The sequence below is a fragment of the Chelonia mydas genome, chromosome 5 (assembly GCF_015237465.2).
Source record: "Chelonia mydas isolate rCheMyd1 chromosome 5, rCheMyd1.pri.v2, whole genome shotgun sequence".
Lineage (NCBI taxonomy): Eukaryota > Metazoa > Chordata > Testudines > Cheloniidae > Chelonia > Chelonia mydas.
The window spans coordinates 116,126,820-116,147,622 of record NC_051245.2 but is presented as its reverse complement, the minus strand read 5'-3'; the positions used below and the strand labels follow the sequence as shown (position 1 = coordinate 116,147,622).

The following is a 20,803-nucleotide window of genomic DNA, read 5'->3' as shown; positions in this document are numbered from 1 at the left end:
TTGCCTTCGTGGCAGCGTCCATGTTCTGCATGGGAGTTAAGGTGGAATGTAAGAGGGAGAGGATGGCCCCAAATCCAGTAGAGTTAGCAAATGGATATAAATGGCCCATCAAGTTTAGGCTTTAAATTAGATGAAGGTTCCTAACCATCAGAGGTAGGGTTGCCAACTTTGTATTTCTAGAAATCTGAACACCTTTGCTCTGCGGTCTGACACGCCCCTTCTCTGAGACCCCCCACCCCACTCACTCCATCCCCCCTCCCTCCATTGCTCCCTCACTCTCTCATTTTCATAAGGCTAGGGCAGGGGGTTGGGGTGCAACAGGGGGTGACAGCTCCGGCTGAGGGCTCTGGGGAGGGGCTGGAGGTGAGGGGTTTGGGGCAGGAGAGGGCTCCGGGCTGGGGCAGTGGTTTGGGGTGCAGGAGGGGCTGAGGGGTCGGGGTGGGGCTGGAGATGAGGGGTTTGAGGTGCAGGAGAGGGCTTCAGGCTGGGGCAGGAGCTTGGGGTGTGGGAGGGAGCTCTGGGCTGAGGCAGGGGTTTAGGAGGGGGTGTGAGCTCTGGTCTGGCTGTGCAGGCTCTGGGCTGGGGCCAGAAAGGAGGTGTTTGGGGTGCAGGAGGGGGATCTGGGCTGGGGTAGGGAGTTGGTGTGCGGGGGGGTGAGGGTTCCAGCTGGGGGTGTGGGCTTTGGGGTGGGGCTGGGGTTTTGGGTGAAGGAGGGGGCTCAGGGCTGGGGCAGGGGATTGGGGTGCTGGAGGGGGTTCAGGGTGTGGGCTCCGGGCGGTGCTTAGCTCCGGCAGCTCCCGGGAAGCAGCAACATCTTCCTCTGGCTCCTAAGTAGAGACATGACCATGTGGCTCTGCCTGTACCTGCAGGCACCTCTGCCTCAGCTCCCACTGGCCGCGGTTCCTGGCCAATGGGAGCTGCTGAGCTGTCCCTCTGCATAGGAGCCAGAGGTAGATGTCGACAGCTTGCCGGGAGTCATGTGGAGCCGGGTAGGGAGCCTGCTTTACCACTAACTGGACCTTTAATGGCCCGGTCAGCAGTGTTGAGCTGAGCCACCAGGGTCCCTTTTCGACTGGACGCTCTGGTCGAAAACCGGACACCTGGCAACCCTAATCAGAGGAGTGAAGTTCTGGAACAGGCTCCTAAGGGGAGCAGTGGGGCCAAAAAATCTAATTGGCTTCCAGACTGATCTTGATTAGTTTATGGAGGGGATGGTGTGATGAGATTGTCTGCAATGGCATGTAGCTCTTTTGTGGCTGCTAGTAGCAAATATCCCCAATGACCAGAGACGGGACACTAGATTGGGAGAGCTCTGAGTTACTACAGTGTATTGACAGGTTTCAGAGTAACAGCCGTGTTAGTCTGTATTCGCAAAAAGAAAAGGAGTACTTGTGGCACCTTAGAGACTAACCAATTTATTTGAGCATAAGCTTTCGTGAGCTACAGCTCACTTCATCGGATGCATACTGTGGAAAGTGTAGAAGATCTTTTTATACACACAAAGCATGAAAAAATACCTCCCCCCACCCCACTCTCCTGCTGGTAATAGCTTATCTAAAGTGATCACTCTCCTTACAATGTGTATGATAATCAAGTTGGGCCATTTCCAGCACAAATCCAGGTTTTATTTGTGCTGGAAATGGCCCAACTTGATTATCATACACATTGTAAGGAGAGTGATCACTTTAGATAAGCTATTACCAGCAGGAGAGTGGGGTGGGGGGAGGTATTATCTTTGTGTGTATAAAAAGATCTTCTACACTTTCCACAGTATGCATCCGATGAAGTGAGCTGTAGCTCACGAAAGCTTATGCTCAAATAAATTGGTTAGTCTCTAAGGTGCCACAGGTACTGCTTTTCTTTTTACAGTGTATTCTTTCTCAGGTGTGTGTCTGGTGGGTCTTGCCCACATGCTCAGGGTCTAACTGATGACCATATCTGGGATTTGAAAGGAATTTTCCTCCTGGTCAGATTGGCAGAGACCCTGGTGTTGGTCCCCTTCCTCAGCATAGGGGATGAGGTACTTGCTGGTTTGAACTAGAGTAAATGGTGGATTCTCTGTAACTTGAAGTCTTTAAATCATGATTTGAGGATTTCAGGAATTCAGTGAGAGTTTATGGATCTATGACAGGGGTGGGTGTGTGGGTGAAGTTATGTGGCCTGCAATGTGCAGGAGGTCAGGCTAGATCACAATGGTCCCTTCTCGCAAAAAGGGTCCCTTCTGGCCTTAAAGTCTATGAGGAGAGGTAATTCAGTCTGGGTTGTGCAGCAGAGCCTTATCACTTGGTGGGGAGGGAGAGGAAGGGGCTCTTCCTTGAATGGGGATTTCTTTGGCAGATGCATTCAGAGGGAAGGTCTGGTGGCTCCTTTGGAGCTATTCTACCAAGGATTGTCCCAGAGCCACCAGGGCACAGGGCTTATATACAGGTGGATCTAGTTCTCTTGCTGATCCCCTTGAGTTTTGTGTGGATCCTTGGGCATCCTCTAAGTGTGCAGGATGACCCCATGTTCGCTGCCAGAAGTTGAGGGGGGGATGAACTCTTTTTCATGGAATATTCCTGCCCCTAAGCCTTGTGCCATGGATTTTACTGTGGGAAGAAGGGGGATCTGATTCCTAAGCCCAAGTAAGTCTCTCAGTAATCCCATAACTGTCTCACAGAGATGTCACGAGACTTAATATATTTTGGAGAAAGGCTTTGATAGATCCTTGGATCAAAGGTACTTTAAATGCTTACTGCATATTACTTTGCCCCATTTCCTCTGCACTGCTGGCCATTTTCCAAATGGCCTAGGCATATGAAGAAAGAAGATTGCACCGAGTAAGGGACGTGAGAGGAAGGTGGTTTGGGGGAAATAATTTAGCCAGTAGAGGGCATTCCGCAGGAGCCAAACAGAGCTAGCAAAGCACTTTGTAGAATATTTGTTGTGACTGTTTGCATCCTTACCGTGCTCACTTCCCACCACTATTCCAGCCACTGACTTTGCTGGCGGGCATGTTCCTAGGCAGCAAAGTTCATGCTTGGGGCCCTGAGTCAAAAATTTTCCAAGAACGTTTTTCTATCCGAAAATGCCTTTTTGTCAAAATTGAAAATTTCCATAGGAACATATCACTTTTGATTGAAATTTCATTTAGAAATAAATCGAAATGAAGCATTTTGATAACGTTGAAACAGAACCTTTCAATATTCCAGAAATAAATGTTAAGATTTTTCATTTCTAATTTTTTGTTTTGAAATATGTTTTGTTTTATATTTATTTTTTAAAAAATAAAGTCAAAATTGAAATGGAAATGTTTTGATTGACCCAAAATGAATATTTTAGAAAATTTTGTTTTCTAGGAAATTTTGAAATTTGTTTCCATTCCAAATAGGAACAAAACAAATTTCCTACAAAACAGAAATTCTTGTTCCAGCACAGTGCTAGTCATGAATATTCTCTCCAAAAACAGGATTCTCAGTGTCACAGTCATCTAGCAATGTGGGGGGGAAATACAATACAATGGATAGCTCTGAACAAAACACTGAAATACAAAATTAGAGATGATCCAACTTCTGGAGCTGGGACTGAGGGACTGCTACACATCATGGCCCAAGTCTGGCCCCTGATCCGGTGGGACTTGACTAAGCAAGAAGAGGGCACTTTAAAAAGAGTGATAGCACTAGTGATAGCAGCATTGGAAACCCTTGTGTAACTGACTGCTTCCAGCAGCTGTCCTCAGCTGTTTCCGTGTTAATTCTGTCTAGCTATCTAAGGTACTTATATGGTTCTCTCATAAATATAAAGGGAAGGGTAAACCCCTTTAAAATCCCTCCTGGCCAGAGGAAATCTCCTCTCACCTGTAAAGGGTTAAGAAGCTAAAGGTAACCTCGCTGGCACCTGACCAAAATGACCAATGAGGAGACAAGATACTTTCAAAAGCTGGGAGGAGGGAGAGAAACAAAGGGTCTGTGTGTCTGTCTATATTCTGTCTTTGCCGGGGATAGACCAGGAATGGAGTCTTAGAACTTTTAGTAAGTAATCTAGCTAGGTACGTGTTAGATTATGATTTCTTTAAATGGCTGAGAAAAGAACTGTGCTGAATAGAATAACTATTTCTGTCTGTGTATCTTTTTTGTAACTTAAGGTTTTGCCTAGAGGGGTTCTCTATATTTTGAATCTAATTACCCTGTAAGGTATCTACCATCCTGATTTTACAGGGAGGATTTCTTTATCTCTATTTACTTCTATTTTTATTAAAAGTCTTCTTGTAAGAAAACTGAATGCTTTTTCATTGTTCTCAGATCCAAGGGTTTGGGTCTGTGGTCACCTATGCAAATTGGTGAGGCTTTTTATCCAACATTTCCCAGGAAAGGGGGGGTGCAAGTGTTGGGAGGATTGTTCATTGTTCTTAAGATCCAAGGGTCTGGGTCTGTAGTCACCTAGGCAAATTGGTGAGGCTTTTTACCAAACCTTGTCCAGGAAGTGGGGTGCAAGGTTTTGGGAAGTATTTTGGGGGGAAAGACGTGTCCAAACAACTCTTCCCCAGTAACCAGTATTAGTTTGGTGGTGGTAGCGGCCAATCCAAAGACAAAGGGTGGAATATTTTGTACCTTGGAGAAGTTTTGACCTAAGCTGGTAAAGATAAGCTTAGGAGGTTTTTCATGCAGGTCCCCACATCTGTACCCTAGAGTTCAGAGTGGGGGAGGAACCTTGATAGGTTCCCATTATCTTAGTATCTGAGCAACTCACCATCTTTATGTATTTATCTCTGATAACACACCTGTGAGGTAGGGAAGTGTTGTTATCCTTATTTTGCAGATGAGCGACTGAGACACAGAAACTAAGGGACCGATTTTAAAGGTTTATAGGCACCTAATTCCCATTGAAACCTCTGGGAGTTAGGCATCTCAGTACCCTAACTGACCTGCTGAAGGTCATACGGAAAATCTGTGGCAGAGCACAGAAGTGAACTGAAGTCTCTGGAATATTAGGCTAATGCTCCAATCAGTTAACCATCCTCCCTTCATTAAATTTTCTCAGATGAAGTCTAACATATACTGAAAATAGCCTGAGTCTGTTTTACCCTAGGGCTCCCAAAATGGTGAACACTAGTGGAGCAAAACTGGTGCTAATGGTGAGAGCCATTTTGAGTGTTTATATAATCCCTTGTGGAGTTACATTTTATCCAAACATTTCAAACCCCTGAAGAAAATACCTTGAGACAAAACTTTCTCCGGGCGATAAAAGACGACGATGATCAAAAAACAATTTGTTTGTCATTATGTCCATTGGCTCCAATGTCACATTGTCCTTTAATAACACCATTAGCGCACAATTGGCCTGACCAGAAAGCAATCAGGTACCAGGACACAGTGACTATCTGTGATTTGTTGACAGTATTGTGTGTGCTATTAGACCAGCTGCTGGCAACAGTAAATAACCATGAACATACTGCTTTCAAAAGCAGGGCACATAGGACAGGGACATATCTTGATAGGTAGGTTAGGCAGACATCAGCAAATAAAAGTTCTTAATTTTACTTTGCTTTTTTTTTTTTCTTTTCATTTTTTTTGTCAGGGAAGGGGGAAGATAATTTTGCATGTTTCTTCATTAAAACTGACTTTTCACCCAGCATTAGGTGAAACTCCTGGGAAACAACCTTTCCCCACCCTTAATTAATCCAGAAAATGAACACAGGGATGACTAGACAGATGGGATATAATTTGAGTATGGGAAAAATTGTCATCATCCTACTTTAATTAGTGTTATAGGATACCTCACTCTTCAGATATAAGTAGATATGACAAAGATGTGTTTCACATTTTCAAGAGGGTAATTAAACTGCCACATGCTCAAACCAATAGACATACAGCCCTGATTAAAAAGTTGAATCTCCAGAAACAATGATGGATGAGCTTTTAATGTGCATGGGTATTGGAGATACAGTGAGAAGGGGTGGGGTGAGGAGTGAATTGCTTTGGTTCTTTTCTTACATAAAAATATGTGCAATTATTAAAATTAAAGGAGGAAAAAATATCAAAGTAGGGGCTGAGAACACAGCAGGCTAATTCATACAGTTCAATGCAATGTTTAATTATAAAGACAGGAAAGCAGACAGGCAAGAGAGGTGAGCTTGGACATACCAGTGATCAAGAGAACTAGCAGTGCCATTGATAGTCTGGCTTAAGTAGTCATGGCCAACATGGCTACATATAGTCTCCTTCTGTTGGTTGAGTCAATGGGACTGCTCCTTTAGTTCAACACTGTAGGTTGAGACCTGTGTTTCTGGAGCCCTGTTTGTGAGTTTTGACTCGAGATAGGCCCCCAAAACCCCCAAATTCTGGTCCCCTTGAGCTGAATTGTAGGTCTGGAACCCATATCTAGTTCTAATTCTGACCTTCCATGTGTTGTTTGATGTTTCTGATGTCTATGTGGAGTTGTGATCCTAACAGTAAGGATAGCTTGTGGCAACCATTTATTTCTAATATGTACTGTAAGTATTGGTTTTTGTCACAGAAGGAAAACATGCTGTCGAGTTCAGGTTTGATTCAGTCCTAGGTAAACCCAGGGTTGGAGCCCCTGAGGGTATGTCTTCACAGCGAAGAAAAAGCCACGGCTGGCCTGTCCCAGCCAACTCGGGCTCTCAGGACTCGGCCTGTGGGGCTGTTTCATTGCTGTGTAGACTCCCAGGCTTGGGAGGGAGCTGGGCTTTAGGACCCTCCCACATCTCAGGGCCCTAGAGCCTGGGCTCCAATCTGATCCTAGAAGTCTACAGAGCGATGAAACAGCCCTGCAGCCCCGGTCCCAAGGTGGCTGGCACAGGCTAGCCATGGCTTTTTCTTTGCTGTGTAGACATACCGTGAGAGTGCAGAGTCTCCTGGAAATGATAGGAGAGATGGTTTTTCCATGAAGTAAATCATCTGGTTGCTGAGAGAAGGGACATACGATGTGAAAAGGTTCTGGTAAGTGCTCAATAACCATGTGAAATATGTGGTCAACAGCCATGATGGTGTGAAGGTTTTAATTTCTGTTCCATCTGCCCTATGAAGAAGACCTTTATCCTTAACCAAAATCTGAGGAAATGATCTTAGGGCACAAGACTCTGTCTGACAGACTGCAATCCCATACATTCTTGAGGTGCTGCCCCTCTTTCTTCTCTATTCTAGCCATAGAAACAGATTAGGGTTTCTCTTGTGTGGATGATGTAAGGTGGAAGGTTGACTACACACAGCCCTTACCAGCTGGGTGCACCTTCATGGGGAGGAGCGAGCATTGTGTTCTGTGAGTGCAAGGGAAATGGGACAGGCTAGTGAGAAAAATCCCTCAGATTTTGGGGAGTGGAGCCCCACCAGCTTCCCAGCTCATGAGCACTTGAGGCCTAGCTCTGGGAAGAATACCTGCTGTACCCTTTGTCAAAGTGTAGCAGTTGTCTTTGCTGAGAGTACTCCTTCAGCGCCACTGAAACAATTCTGCCGTAAACGCTTGGGCATTGCACTTTCACATATCCCCTCAGCATGGCTGCAAAGATGCTACATAGCCAGAGTCGTCATATACCTCTGCGAAGGCTCAAAGCTGTGAGTCGCTGCAGCTATCAGATCTAGAAAGCCTGGTTCTTGGGGCAAGCTTGCCAGAGCAGAGCCTGAAGAGGAAAGGTGCTCCTAATGCACCATTTTAATTGTATGAATTTCTGGCCATACTGGCAAGTGCATCCCCTGGCAAATGACACAAAAAGAATTAGATCTGCAAAAGAAAAAGGTACCCGCTTGAATAAGTAAACCTGCTAATTCATCTCTGTTGCTTACAAAGAAGATGAAGTATTGGATTGCTGTTTAATCCCATTGCTTCCATCCAATCTCTCTGTTTAGGAATGTGCCACCACGTGGTGCATGCTGGCTTGGTGCAAGCCAGTTACTGCTGCTGTCTGTGGGCTAAAGCAGTAAGTGAGACCTATAGCGCCAGCTGTGTTCAGACAGAGTGTGGGCTGCTCCTATGCAAACTCCCTTACACAGCTCTGCCAGTGCATCCCACTCCTAAATCTGTATCATCCTGGCTTTATCCTGTAATGGGCCTCGTGATCAGTAAGCTGCCAAATGGGCTTTTTTTTTTCTTTTCCCCACACTTTAGGATGATGCCTTCAGCCTCTCTTTGCTTATGAACTAATCAAGGATTTGAACCCATGTCCCTGGAGATGTCCATGTTGAATTGTGGGGTGATTTTTATTGGGCTAATCTCTATTTCGATGCACCAGATGAATAGTTGCATTCTGTTGGCACTAAATATCTTGGCACTTGACATGCGAGAGCGGAACAGAAATCAGGGTCCATTAAAGCTTGGATCTAGATTTAAAAAAAAAAAAAAGCAATGTAGTAACTCTTTGGCACCTGCCTGAAAGAGAACTGGCAGAATTTCCATTCTATTTATTTTCTGGTACTTTGATTATGATTTATTCTCCCCCTAATAAATAACATTCCTGTTATGCTCACTGAGTTGTTTCATTTTTTGGAAGATAGAAATCATTCATTTCCTGCCAATGAAAACTGATGAAACAATACGTGACAATTTTCAGCCAGCTGAGTTGGTGATTATGAGATTAATTATTGTCTGGGTGATGGCACTTAGTAGCGTTAGGTTTCTAGCTATTTTAACATGGGGCAGTTTCCCTGGGCAGAAGGGAACTCCTGCTATGGCATCGTATGCTGAAATAAAGTTGTTGGAACTTAGACGTGGAGTTTACTCCTGCACGGTGCTGAGCAGTTCTGTGAGGTGCTGAGAACCTTCACTTCCCACTGACTTCAACAGGAGTTGCGGGTGCCCAGCTCTTATAGGCTTGAGTCTGTATAGTTTGCCGCATTTGGGAATGGCACACAGTTTCTTCTTGGGCAGTTGGGATGCTTTGTAAGGGGGACTCAAAACTAAGATGACTGCAATGATTTAAAGTGGGATTTTGGAGAGGGAAAGCTAGGGCTAGAGTAGAGCTGGGTGGATTTTTCAATTCACTAGCAATTTCAAAAAGTGAATAATTTTGGTCAGACGAAAAATGGAAATTTCTGAAATTTTTAGCAAATTGATCGGCCAATCTTTTCTGGCTAGGGTCAAACTAAACATTTTGTTTCAGTTTTGACCATTTTAAAAAAAATTTGTGTTTTTTAATATAATTCAAGGACATTTTGAAACAGTCAATGAAAACTGCAACATCAAAACATTTCATCTTGACAATGTCAAAATGAGATGTCTTGATTTGTTTTTTGCAGAATTTTTTTTTATATGAAAAATATGGCAAATCTCTCTCTCTCTCACACACACACATTTTGGTGTTGACAATACTGCATTTTTGTCCCCACCCTCTCTACTGCAATATGGGGGCAAAAAAGGTTTAGGCCAAAAAAATTCTCCCAGCTCTAGTCTCATGTGCATGTATGGATGGCTCCTGTAAATTGAAGGAGGTTTAGCATTTAGTGTCAAATGTGCTGTACTTTGTAGTCATCCTGAGCTCTTCTGGGAATTCCAGATTTGAGGTCAGTTGCCAATAAAATGGTTTTCTGCATGCACAAATCTCTCAAGTGGCACAGACAGTGTCTTTGTTCCCATGGTGTGTAGCTGTCATCATTATCAAATGTGCATAGTCTTCTGAGGACCATTGCACCATGCATTGTAGGATGAAGTTCGTAGAACTGGCTCAATCCTATGAATCTCTGGGGGTGTCCCTGCGAGTGATGCCAGGTATGGTCAAGCCATGCACCCCTTTGCACGTCAGTGGAGAGGTTGAGAGCATGATGTGTTGGAATGTTTTCTCCATCCTAGTGATATGGCCAAAGAGTGCACAATGCTAGTTTTGGATGTAGTGAGTGATTGGAGGAAGACTAGATCTCTGCAAGATTATGGGATACCTTTTGCACAAAGTCAAGCCTCTTTTTATGTTCAAGATTTGGTGCTGACAGTGGATATAGAATACCTTTTGTCTCTCCAAGTCTGCTTGTAAGAGGATCAAGGTTTCTGACCCATATGTCTGAACAGGTACTACTCAGGTTGGATAGATCCTGAACTTTGTCTCCGCAGAGAGATTTTTGCATCCATAGGTGAGAATGGACTTCATTCAGCAGGTGGCGAGGCCTAGTCATTGAAGGACATCTGGCTTGCTGTAACTATTTGAACTCGTCTTGCTGCCTAGGTAGATGAACTTGCCAACACTCTCTATAGTGCTTAACCCACTGCATTGGTGGGGCTGGTGGCGTATCTCTGAGATTCTGGACTTTGGTCTTCTGGAATGAGATGTTCAACCCAATGGTGTGGTCAACATCTTGCAAACCTTAAAGGGCACAGCTGAAGTTCTCTGGGTTTTCCACAAGCAAGGCAGAGTTGTCAGCATAGCCTTGGTTGGTGAACATTTCTTGGGCAATCTTGAGTCTGACATGTGGATTGGAAAGTCCTAGTATCCTGTCGATAGCTCAACAGAGAAGTGCCAGGGCGAGATACATCCTTGCTGCACACCATCTGAGTTTGCTGGTGCTTCCGTGCCACCCAAGAGCCAGTGAGGTGTCATTATGTAGCTGAGCTGGAAAGTTAGTCATGCTCAGGTAACTTGGGTACCAGGGAAGGCCCCATTGAAGACGAGGACTGGAATGTATTTAAATTTGAGTCTGTATTTAAAGAGGAGCCAGTTAAGAAAGTGGAGCACTAGGAAGATGTTCTCTCTGCACTCTGCTGCTGAGCAACTTTTCTAAATTGCAGTTGTAACTTTCTAAGATCAGCATGTCCAGAAAATAAAACACTTGAGCCCTGGAGGTCACAAATGTGTGGCACAGTGTGTCTAAGTCTGATTGTAGTAGTATTGGGTGATTGAGGGTCTGTGCCAGCCATAGAGAAGGAAAAGGCCAATTTCATGGCCCTGACTATCTGCATATCCTGACGGAGCCTGGGTGAATAGAGAGTGCAGATGGTTCTAACAATATAAGGATGAAAGCCTTCAGTGGAGGGTGATGTTACAGATGCCTTAGTCTTTCCAGGACGTAGCTCCAACCTGCTGATCTCAGTCAAGTCCCAGGAGATCAGGGAAATGATGCATGTTGCATCTGATGTGGAGGTGATGGAGAGCTGAGTGATGTCTCCATATTGTGAGACAGCCTGGAGTAAAATGTCAGCAGTCTCTCCGATGGTTTCATATAAATGTTAAACCGGATGGCAGAAAGATTGGGTCTCTTTGCATTTCCACTGGTGAGGGCTTTGGAGATGGAGGAGCAAGTGCGCTCAGTGAGTTATGATGAGTGTGCTGAAAGCAACGATAGACTCCATATCACAGTGATTCCCCTTAGCTCCTGATACGTGAGTAAGGTGGGACAGCAGGATTCTACGGTCGGCCCTGCTAGATATGCAAACAGGTCCAGCACCATAGGTATGGAGTTACCGCTCTCATCTGGGCTCAAGAGGAGATCATTTCCCAGTGCCATGATGGCTATCTCCTAAGAGGTCCAGGACAGCATCTAACCCAATGTTTTCTTTGTCCTTGGTACGTTTGGCCTTAAAAGACCATTTTTAATGGACACCAAAATTAAGTCATGCTCCTAGAACCATGTAAATGTTATGGCAATTTCCCGCTTTTGAGTATACCTACTAGGGTCACTAGTGTTAGTCACATTCCATATAGTAAGTGGCCATTAGTGGCAGGGGCCGTGGGGAGAGAGAAGGGTCTAATGCTACATGGGAATGAGAAGGGAAGTTAATGAAATCTAGAATACTAGTTTGAAAGTGTCCATGCGTGTAGAACTGGTGTCTTGAATTGTGTTTAGCTTTTGCAGAAACCAGGCAGTGCAACCAAAATCACCCTACTCAATATGATAGATGGGTGGAGATTTTTATCAGACGCCATCATTGTTCTTAAAGTGACCATTAAAATGCTCTAAAAATGTGTCAGGGCTTTACAATGTCTTTTCTTCAATCTACATAACTGCAGACCAGAAAGTTATGAGCCATTTAGATACTACATTGTGCTACTGTTGTAGCTTGATGTATCAAAAAATAACAATTAGGGCATTATGCTGGAGAGCCAGGATGCATGCTGCATGCACCAGATAGAATAGGTTTAGTTAGTGAGACACTATTGATAATGCAGGGAGTAGTACTGCAATCATCTTCTTTACTGAATTGTATTTATTTACATGACAAGACCTGCCACATTTACTTTTATTGGCCAGCACCTGATAGAGGTAATGATACCATACCAGAGAAAAGCAAACTTCTAGCAATGCCTGGCAGCAGGAAGGACGCCGGTCATTTCTCTCTTCCCCCAAGGAAATGTAGTAGCTTTAATTGGCATGCAGGAGGACTGATTGATTTACCAGTGGGGCTGACATGCAAATTCTTTGTCAAAATAGGCATTTAGGCTGAGTTTTCCAAGCCTCTGAGGGAATTTTAGTGCCCATTTAATTTCTTGAGCACCCAGATCCCTCAGATGGCTTTGAAAATCTTAGCCTGGCTGTAAAGTTAATAGAATCTAATTTGGGTTGTGCCCCCACATGCACATCTATCCTAAACAGGTCTAGTTTCAAACAAATCAATATATCCTGCAGGGCAAACCACTGAATAGTCACCCAATATAATAGTCTCACAACAGTTTTTTATTCTCTGGAACTGCATTGTGATGGCCCAGATTACACAGTGCAGAATCTTGGAGAACTCATGCAGTGATATGTTTTTTTTCAAAGTCGTTTTCAGTGTCTGACCTTGCAGGTAAAAGGGACACTGTCAAATTGAAATCTACTCTATTCAAAAAAAAAAAAAAAAAGTTTCACAAATTGCACCTGTCTCTGAGTCCCTCAGCCCATTTTTGTGGGCTTGCAATCTAATTTTTCCATCTTAAAAAAAAAATAAAATAAAATAAAAATGTTTCCCCCTCTGTTGTTAGGTGAAAGATCCATACCAACGTCAAGGGATTCTAACAACTCAGGCCCCGATTGTTCAAACGGATCCTTGAGTGCAGACTCCGTTTCCGTGGGGAGCCTCACTGAAATCCATGGGGCTCCCTTGGGTGCAGGAATCTGCTCGTGTGGATTAGATTGCAGGATTGGGCCCTGAGTGGTTATGCAAGAGAAGCAGAGAAACTGACGACGCAAAGGACTGTCAAAAGCTCAGACAAACTGAGCGGAGGGAACGAACAGCTTCACTCTCATCTCTTACCGTTGCAGTGAGATTGAACCTTACCCGTGACAATAGCAGGGTGACAGGTGTTCAGGCAGAAGTGTGACACTTTTCAAGCTGCGCTTGCCCCTTTAAAGGCAAATGCTGCTGATACTGTCCGATACTGAACAATTTCTGGCCCATTTTTAAATGGCTCTGCAAAGAGCCAATCTGAATGTCTGGAGTGGCTTGCTTCTCTCAACAATGACCTCTCCGGCTAATCAAGGAGTCACCGACGTGCTCCAACAAAAGCGAGTTCCCTTATTCAGGAGCTTCCCTTTCCCTTAATTTGGGAAGAGGCTGTTAAGTAGAGGAGGATACAACAGTAATAGTATAGGACAGCCCAGCTGAGACTGGATCTTCATTGTGCTAGGATATGCACAAACACTGACTAAAACAATCCCTTTCCCATGATGCTTATGATTTATGTCGGCAAGACAAAGGGAGGGAGAAGCAGAGAGAGGAGAAATGGCTTGCCCAGGGGCATAAAACAGGTCAGCAGAGGAGCCAGAAATAGAGCCCAGGTCTCCTGACTTTCAGTCCTGTGCTGCTCTCATTGTGTCGTGCTGTCTTTTAATGTACAGCAAGGCAAACAGCTAAAGGAATAATGTGTTCTGTTAAGAATGCTAAAGATACTAAAGCAGCAAGTGCCACAGAAACAATAAAGGTCTCTGGGTTGGGATTGGGGCAGTAAAGGGGATGCATTATATCCTGATGGGTGTCTATCACGTCCAAGGCAAACTGAACAACCATATTTTATGAACTACTCCATAAGGAATCCAGCTCCCTTTCTAAATGAGGAGACACTTTTAAAGCAATAGGAGCAATTAGTAGTGTTCAGAAATCTCTTGAAAGGCCGGGGTTTGTTATTTCTCTCTTTCAGGTTTGTGTCCGTTTCATTATTAGTCGTGAATAGAGCAATTTACTGAATAAAAAAATGAGGAGTACTTGTGGCACCTTAGAAACTAACAAATTTATTTGGGCATAAGCTTTCGTGGGCTAAAACCCACTTCATCGGATGCATGCAGTGGAAAATACAGTAGGAAGATATATATACACAGAGAACATGAAAAAATGGGTGTTGCCATACCAACTGTAATGAGACCAATTAATTAAGGTGGGCTATTATCAGCAGGAGGAAAAAACCTTTTTGTTGTGATGATCACAATGGCCCATTTACTGAATAGTAAAGCTACTGAGTAACAGATGAGTGTCATATTCATTTTGCGCTGATTCGTGGTGTCATATTGTTTCGTCATTTGCAAGTATTTGGATGACCACTATGAATTTAGGGAAATTATTATGGAGTTCAAAAGTTTATAGATTTTAGCATGTTTCTATTCATTTGAAAATATACTGTCATCCAATCAGGTGAAAGAAATAATGCCATGTGACTGAGATGATCAAGCATGCAACATAGATATGTACATAAGGTCAAATAGTTCGTAAACAGCCCCTGGTCTGAAAACTTTGTAGACAGTGTTACTTATGAATACTTAGACAGGATCTGCCAAGGACAATGGGGGGTGATTAGGTGGACACCACCAAAGAGCAGATGCTTCAGCCACGTATTTTGTATGAACATCCCAGTTTGTTGCAACTCATGCTTCCAAGTGTTTATAACTTGGTATTACAAAATTTACTTCTGAAACTTGACATCCCATAATATATATGCCTTAATTCTCTGCTGTGTTAGTCCAGTTTTACAACTGCTTAATGCCACTGAAATCAATAAGATCACACTCCTAAAAAACTGCAGCAAGGCAATGGAGAATCAATCGATAGTGTATGCTGTTTATCGGTGCTTTGACCTTGGTTCCTGGAGACTTTAAAGGAAAGTCTGTATTTAAAATACCGTTGGACATCAGGAGCCTAGAGAGAATAAGATAAAAGAGCTCCGTAATGCCAAATAACTTATTTCACAGTCTACTTTTATACAAAGAACAATATAGATTGTCTCAGGAAGACAAAAAATAACAACCAATAAGTGCAAAATTTGGGATTTGCTAGAGCTAACTTGACTGTATAACTGTATAATAATCAGAATTGTACCCAATGCCTCTGTCATAGGAAAACATGTGCATGGTTTCTTATCATTGCAGGTCTCACAGCTGGGTTAAAAAATCCTTTGCTGACCAGTTCTGATGTTTAGGTCACATAGTTCCTGTGTTTGGCAATGAGTACTGTTCCCTACAGTGCACTTAGAACTGCTTTGTGCAGTCTGATTTTAAATGTCCCATGTGATGGGATTCCAGAATTTCCCTTGGGAGGTTCTTTCTTTCTCACTGGATACACAACACAATAATCTGTCCTGGAAAGGAAGATAGTCTTATGTGACTGGTGGTAACAAGCTTTCAACAAACAAAGGCAGAATACTGTGCAAGCCAGAATAAAACATACTGAAGGTCAAATCGTGGCCGACTCCTGGGTAGGTATATACAGGAACCTTGTACTGCTGCAGGACTGCCAATCACAGTGGCATTCCCTGAGCTTTCTGAGGGGGAGCGGACCACATGCTGCAATTTCTGGCTCCCCTCTCTTCCGTGACATGAGACATTAGGGCAGGGGTGAGCAAACATTTTGGTCTGAGGGCCTCATCAGGGTTCCAAAACGGTATGGTGGGCTAGGTAGGGAAGGCTGGTCCCCACCCCCATCCGTCCCTTCCCACTTCCCGCCCCCTCACTGCCCCCCTCAGAACCTCTGACCCATCCAACCCCACCTGCTCCTTGTCCCCAACCGCCCTCCCCAGGACCACACCCCCTATCCAGACCCCATCAGGCCCCCCGGGACTCCCACACCTATCCAACCTCCCCCTGCTCCCTGTCCCCTGACTGCCCCATGGACCTTCTGCCCCTTATCAAACCCCTCCGCTCCCTGTCCCCTTACCATGCCACTCAGAGCACCAGGACTGGCAGCTGCGTTGCCCGGCCAGAGCCAGCCACGCCGCTGCACAGTCTAGAGCACTGAGGCTGGCCGGTGGCTCTCGCAGCCCCACTGCCTGGCAGGAGCTCGCAGCCCCGCCGCCCCCCAGAGTGCTGGCGGCATGGCGAGCTGAGGCTGAGGGGTGGGGGGCTAGCCTCCCTGGCCAGGAGCTTAAGAGCTGGGCAGCACGGTCCCATGAGCTGGATGTGGCCCGTGGGCCGTAGTTTGCCCACCTCTGCATTAGAGGGTGGTGCAGCTTTTAGTTCTTCAGGGCCAATTCAGATAATGCATCAAAGTTTGCAACTCCAACCAGATCAAGCTGAAACGCTGGTGTGGTGTTTACTGCTTTGGCTTCTGTGCTGCATGGTGTTAGGTATGAGCTGCTTCATGCGAAATGAGAGCTCTGTGGTGAAAATAACTTGAGACTGTGGGAAATCAGAATATCTCCCCCCTTTATCACAGTACAAGCTCTGAGACATCACACGTTTTCTCTTCCTCCTGTTCAACAGAAAACCTCCTTTCACAAAGCCCCAATTCCAGACCCATCCCCTGTTCCCCTTGTTCTTTGATGGGATAGAACCTCACTCCCCCAGCTGACACAATAGAACATAGGGGAGAAGATTGCTGTGCCCATGAACACCCAGAAACACAGATGATTGTCCCAAGTGTATCTGAACCTACCATTTTGCCAAAACTGGGCTGGAAGTCTCCTTAGAATATAAGAATAACTTTTCTCATGGTGATTCTGCACTGCTGATTCCGGATGGAATCAGGAAGCCCCCAAGGTCCAGAACCTCAGAGATATTTAGGCATCTCAAGCACACACAAAAAGAGAACTTGTTCAGATCTCAAATGTGTGTCTCAAATTCATCCTGAATTTCTGAGGAAGGCCCACAGTGGCTCTTATTCATTAAAACTACTTAGCAATACCCTTTATACAGCATAAGGCTTCTTCATCTTGACACATTAATTCTTTTATCTGCATTTGTAGGCACATGCCTGGTAGCATACGCTGTCCTTTGATAAATAATAGCTGCCTGTCTGTTTCTTTTGCTTCAGAGAGAAGGCAGTAGTCTCATTTGTTACTTTGTGTTTTGTTTACTGTACGTAGTTATTTAAGCAATAACAAAGAGCAGGGGAAATGGCCTTCACTGGCTTGTAGAGTTACGTAGTGTTTTTTGCTGCCTGTGGCAAAGCTGAAGTAATCGATGGAACCGGATTCCAACACTCATATGTTATGTTTGTATATCAGGATGCTAGGGTGGGAAGCTTATGGTGCATTTAACGGCAAAGCTATTTCATTTTGCCAGCTCTTTTGTTAGTCGTTGGACAGGAACGACCGTGTCCGAATCTGATTCTGTATGGGAGAAACCAAAGAACATTTTTTAGGAAGGGAAAGAAGGAATTGCTTTAGATTTAGCATAGAGTTCAGTAACACAGAAAATGTGGAGCTATATTAGAATCAAGCTTAGAACGTCATGTCATGTTTCTTCCCTCTTCACGTTTACTAGTTGTAAAAATATTTTGCACCATCATATTACTTCTATTATTTTTATTGGTATTGAGCTCAGGTAGCACCGAGGAGGGCGAGTCATGGACCAGAGCCCCATTGTGCTAGGTGTGCTGTACGGACACATTATTTCTGATTATACAAAGGGCCAAAGACATGCCTGGTGCAAGCAGATGAAACTATTGAAACCCGTGATATCCACAGTGAAATCTGAGTTGCACTCGTACACCATAGCTGAGTTTAGTTCTTAATTAACATGCTTCCTATATATCTGTCCTGATTTTAGTAAGTCAAATAGGCATGTCACTTGCTTTGTTGGTGGTTCTCCTAAATCCAGTGTCTACTTCTACGGGAAGTGAAGATTAAAAGTAGATGGTGCGCCCTGACAATCTGTGTCCCTGTGCCTTATGTAGTCATTTAGACCAGTGGTTTTAAAACCTTTTTTCTGGGGACCCAGTTGAAGAAAATTCTTGACGCATGCGACACAACAGAGCTGGGGATGAGGGGTTTGGGGTGTGGGAGGGGCTCAGGGCTGGGGCAGAGGGTTGGGGTGAGGGCTGTGGGGTGGGGCTGGGAATGAGAGGTTCAGGGGGTGGGAGGGGGCTCTGGGCTGGGGCAGGGGGTAGGGATGCAGGAGGGGTTCAGGTCTCTGGGCTGGGGCCAGGGATGAGGGGGTTGGGGTACAGGAAGGGGTTCCGGGTTTGGGGGGGCTCAGGACTGGGGCAGGGGGTAGGGATGCATGAGGGGGTCAGGGCTCTGGGCTGGGGGTGCAAGCTCTGGGGTGGGGCCGGGGATGAGGGGTTTGGGGTGCAGGAAGGGGTTCTGGGTTTGGGGGCGGCTCAGGGCTGGAGCAGGGGATTGGGCAGCAGGATTGGGGCATGGACTTACCTCCGGCAGCTCCCGGTCAGCGGCGCGGCCGGGGTGCACCATGGACCGTGCTGCACCCCAGAATCAGCCAGCCGCAGGTCTGGCTCCTAGGCAGAGGTGCGTGACTTTCACTCACAGGCACTGACACTCCCCCCCCCCCCAGCTCCCATTGGCTGGGAACCGGCCAATGGGAGTGCATAGGTGGTGCTTGGGGTTGGGGCAGCGCGCAGAGCCCCGTGGCCCCCCTGCCTAGAAGCCGGACCTGCTGCTGGCCGCTTCTGGGCCCAGCACGGTGTCAGAACAGGTAGGCAGTAGCCTGCCTTAGCTGGGCAGCACCGCCCTTGGTCTGCAGTGCTGACCACAACAAGGCGACCCAGTGCCTTAGTGGGTTGCGACCCATGGTTTGAAAAACACTGATTTAGACCAATTCAAAGGGAGTGTACTATGGTACTATTCTGATCAGGAAGCATTTTACATCCACTTTGCACAAGGCACAGGGTAACAGTGAATCAGGCCCAGGAACTTGAAATCTTTTGCTTCGTCATCCAAAGGTCTAATCCAACACCAACTGATATCAATGAGTCCTTCTAATGATTTCTATCAGCATTGGGTTGGGTCTTAAAACCTCCTTAGTTTATAATATCTAAAATATCTATTTACCTGAACTATATTCTACAGAAAGCTGCTATTTCTTATGTACCATATGAAAAATGACCTTAGATTTTGTGGCCGCACAGTATAATTGTCATAGAAAGGATAGAATTTACTATGGAAAAATAAATCACTTTGTCACTAGGTCAGCAGTGACTGAATTTTGTTACCAGGTGAAGTTCTTTGGTGTCCTCCTACATTAACTGAATTTAGCAGATCCAGATCCTGGATTCCACATCACCCAAACAACCACCATAATGGGCACCTTGGATGATGGTCTCAGCAAGGAAGCCAAGGACCCTACTATCCTCTGCACCCCTCATTAGTGCGAATCACGTGTGTTCCCCGTGCTCTTTTAATGGGAATCAGAGCACGTGGTATCTGAACTAAACCTTTGGGTCATGGTTTAAACATATTGGCATGTCAATGTGTGGAAACTTGAATTGCTGCTCCTCTACCTCTTCAGCGGACAGAGAATTTTACTGTTCCAGGATTGTCAAGTTTTCTATTATAAATGCTCTAAAAATGGCAGTTTCCCAAAATACCCTTCCCCAAAATGGAACAAGCTTTTCCAAACACTCTTCCATCTACCTGTCCAAAGCATTGACTCAGTAATTCACCTCCTGAATTTTATGGATCGCTAAGTAAGTAAAATTTACTTTAGAAGGACTTTTATTTGAGATCTCCTTATCTCTCCCAAATTAAATATAGCCAGTGGTCATATTTTTTGACCATTACCCATTTATATGTCAGAATTGCATATCTTACCTGATCCTGTAGAACAAATATTTCCTCATTGAGTTTTACTGCAGCGATCCTTCATTCTGTTTTCTCTCTTTCATTGCCTGCTGGGAACTTAAGCTATAAATTTAATGCCAAAACTATTCCATTTTTGTCCTGCTTCCTTGGCTTTGCTACCTACTCCCACTGCACACACATGCTCCAGTGGTCTCATGCCATTATTCATCATGTTACTTGTCTAATTTAGAGAATGAGCTCTTGTCTGCTAATAAATAATAGAATTTCCCATTTGTTGGGTGTGGTTAAGCTAAATAAGCAGAGGCTGGAAATATACCCCAGAAGTTAAACAGATTCTCCCCAAGATTTAATAGCAATCTTCAGAGAGGGAAGATACCTTTAGTTCTGAGTAACTTAATAAGCATTAAATGCTACATTATTTGACTTCATGACAACTTGCTGAGATGGTCAGCAGGGGGGAAAAGAGCAGATTAATGCTGACTAGAGCTAGTATCTGAAAGGCATCCTGTATGGTCATAAATATAGTCTGTTGAATTATTCATCATAAATAATATTCACTGAAGATTTCATCCTTTTGTACTGGTCACGAGTGATTCACAAACTCATCCCAGACCCCAATCCTGTGCTGTGATCGATGTGGATAAGCTGCTGTGCCTGTATGAAGCCCCATTGACTTCATGGGAGAGGAGCATTATTTACTGCCCATGTGCTGATTGTTGATAAATATTTGTCAGATAGCCCAGGGTACCTTAATGGGTAATTCATAAATTGTTAACTCTATTTCCTGTATATTCAAGGTGTGCAATTTGTTACCAAAATCAGGTGGTATTGTTTCTACTCCTGGATTGGATTATTGGAATTCGTTAGCAGCAGTCAGTTTAAATTTGGCGGCAAATTTAAATTCTATAAAACAAAACGATTTATTTTTTAAATAAAATGTAAGAT

The 20,803-nt window shown here is 44.6% G+C and overlaps 1 long non-coding RNA gene across 2 annotated transcripts in view; it reads left to right on the top strand.

Annotated features, from left to right (window-relative positions):
• LOC122465967 overlaps nucleotides 1-20,803 on the top strand; it is a 114,267-nt gene that overhangs the window by 13,081 nt on the left and 80,383 nt on the right. Inside the window, exon 1 of one of the 2 annotated variants that reach the window (XR_006291127.1) lies at nucleotides 2,620-2,718. The exons of the other annotated variant lie outside the window; for it this stretch is intronic. This is a non-coding gene — a long non-coding RNA (uncharacterized LOC122465967). Of the gene's footprint in view, nucleotides 1-2,619; nucleotides 2,719-20,803 lie in introns of those variants that run through there. 2 annotated transcript variants of the gene reach the window in all.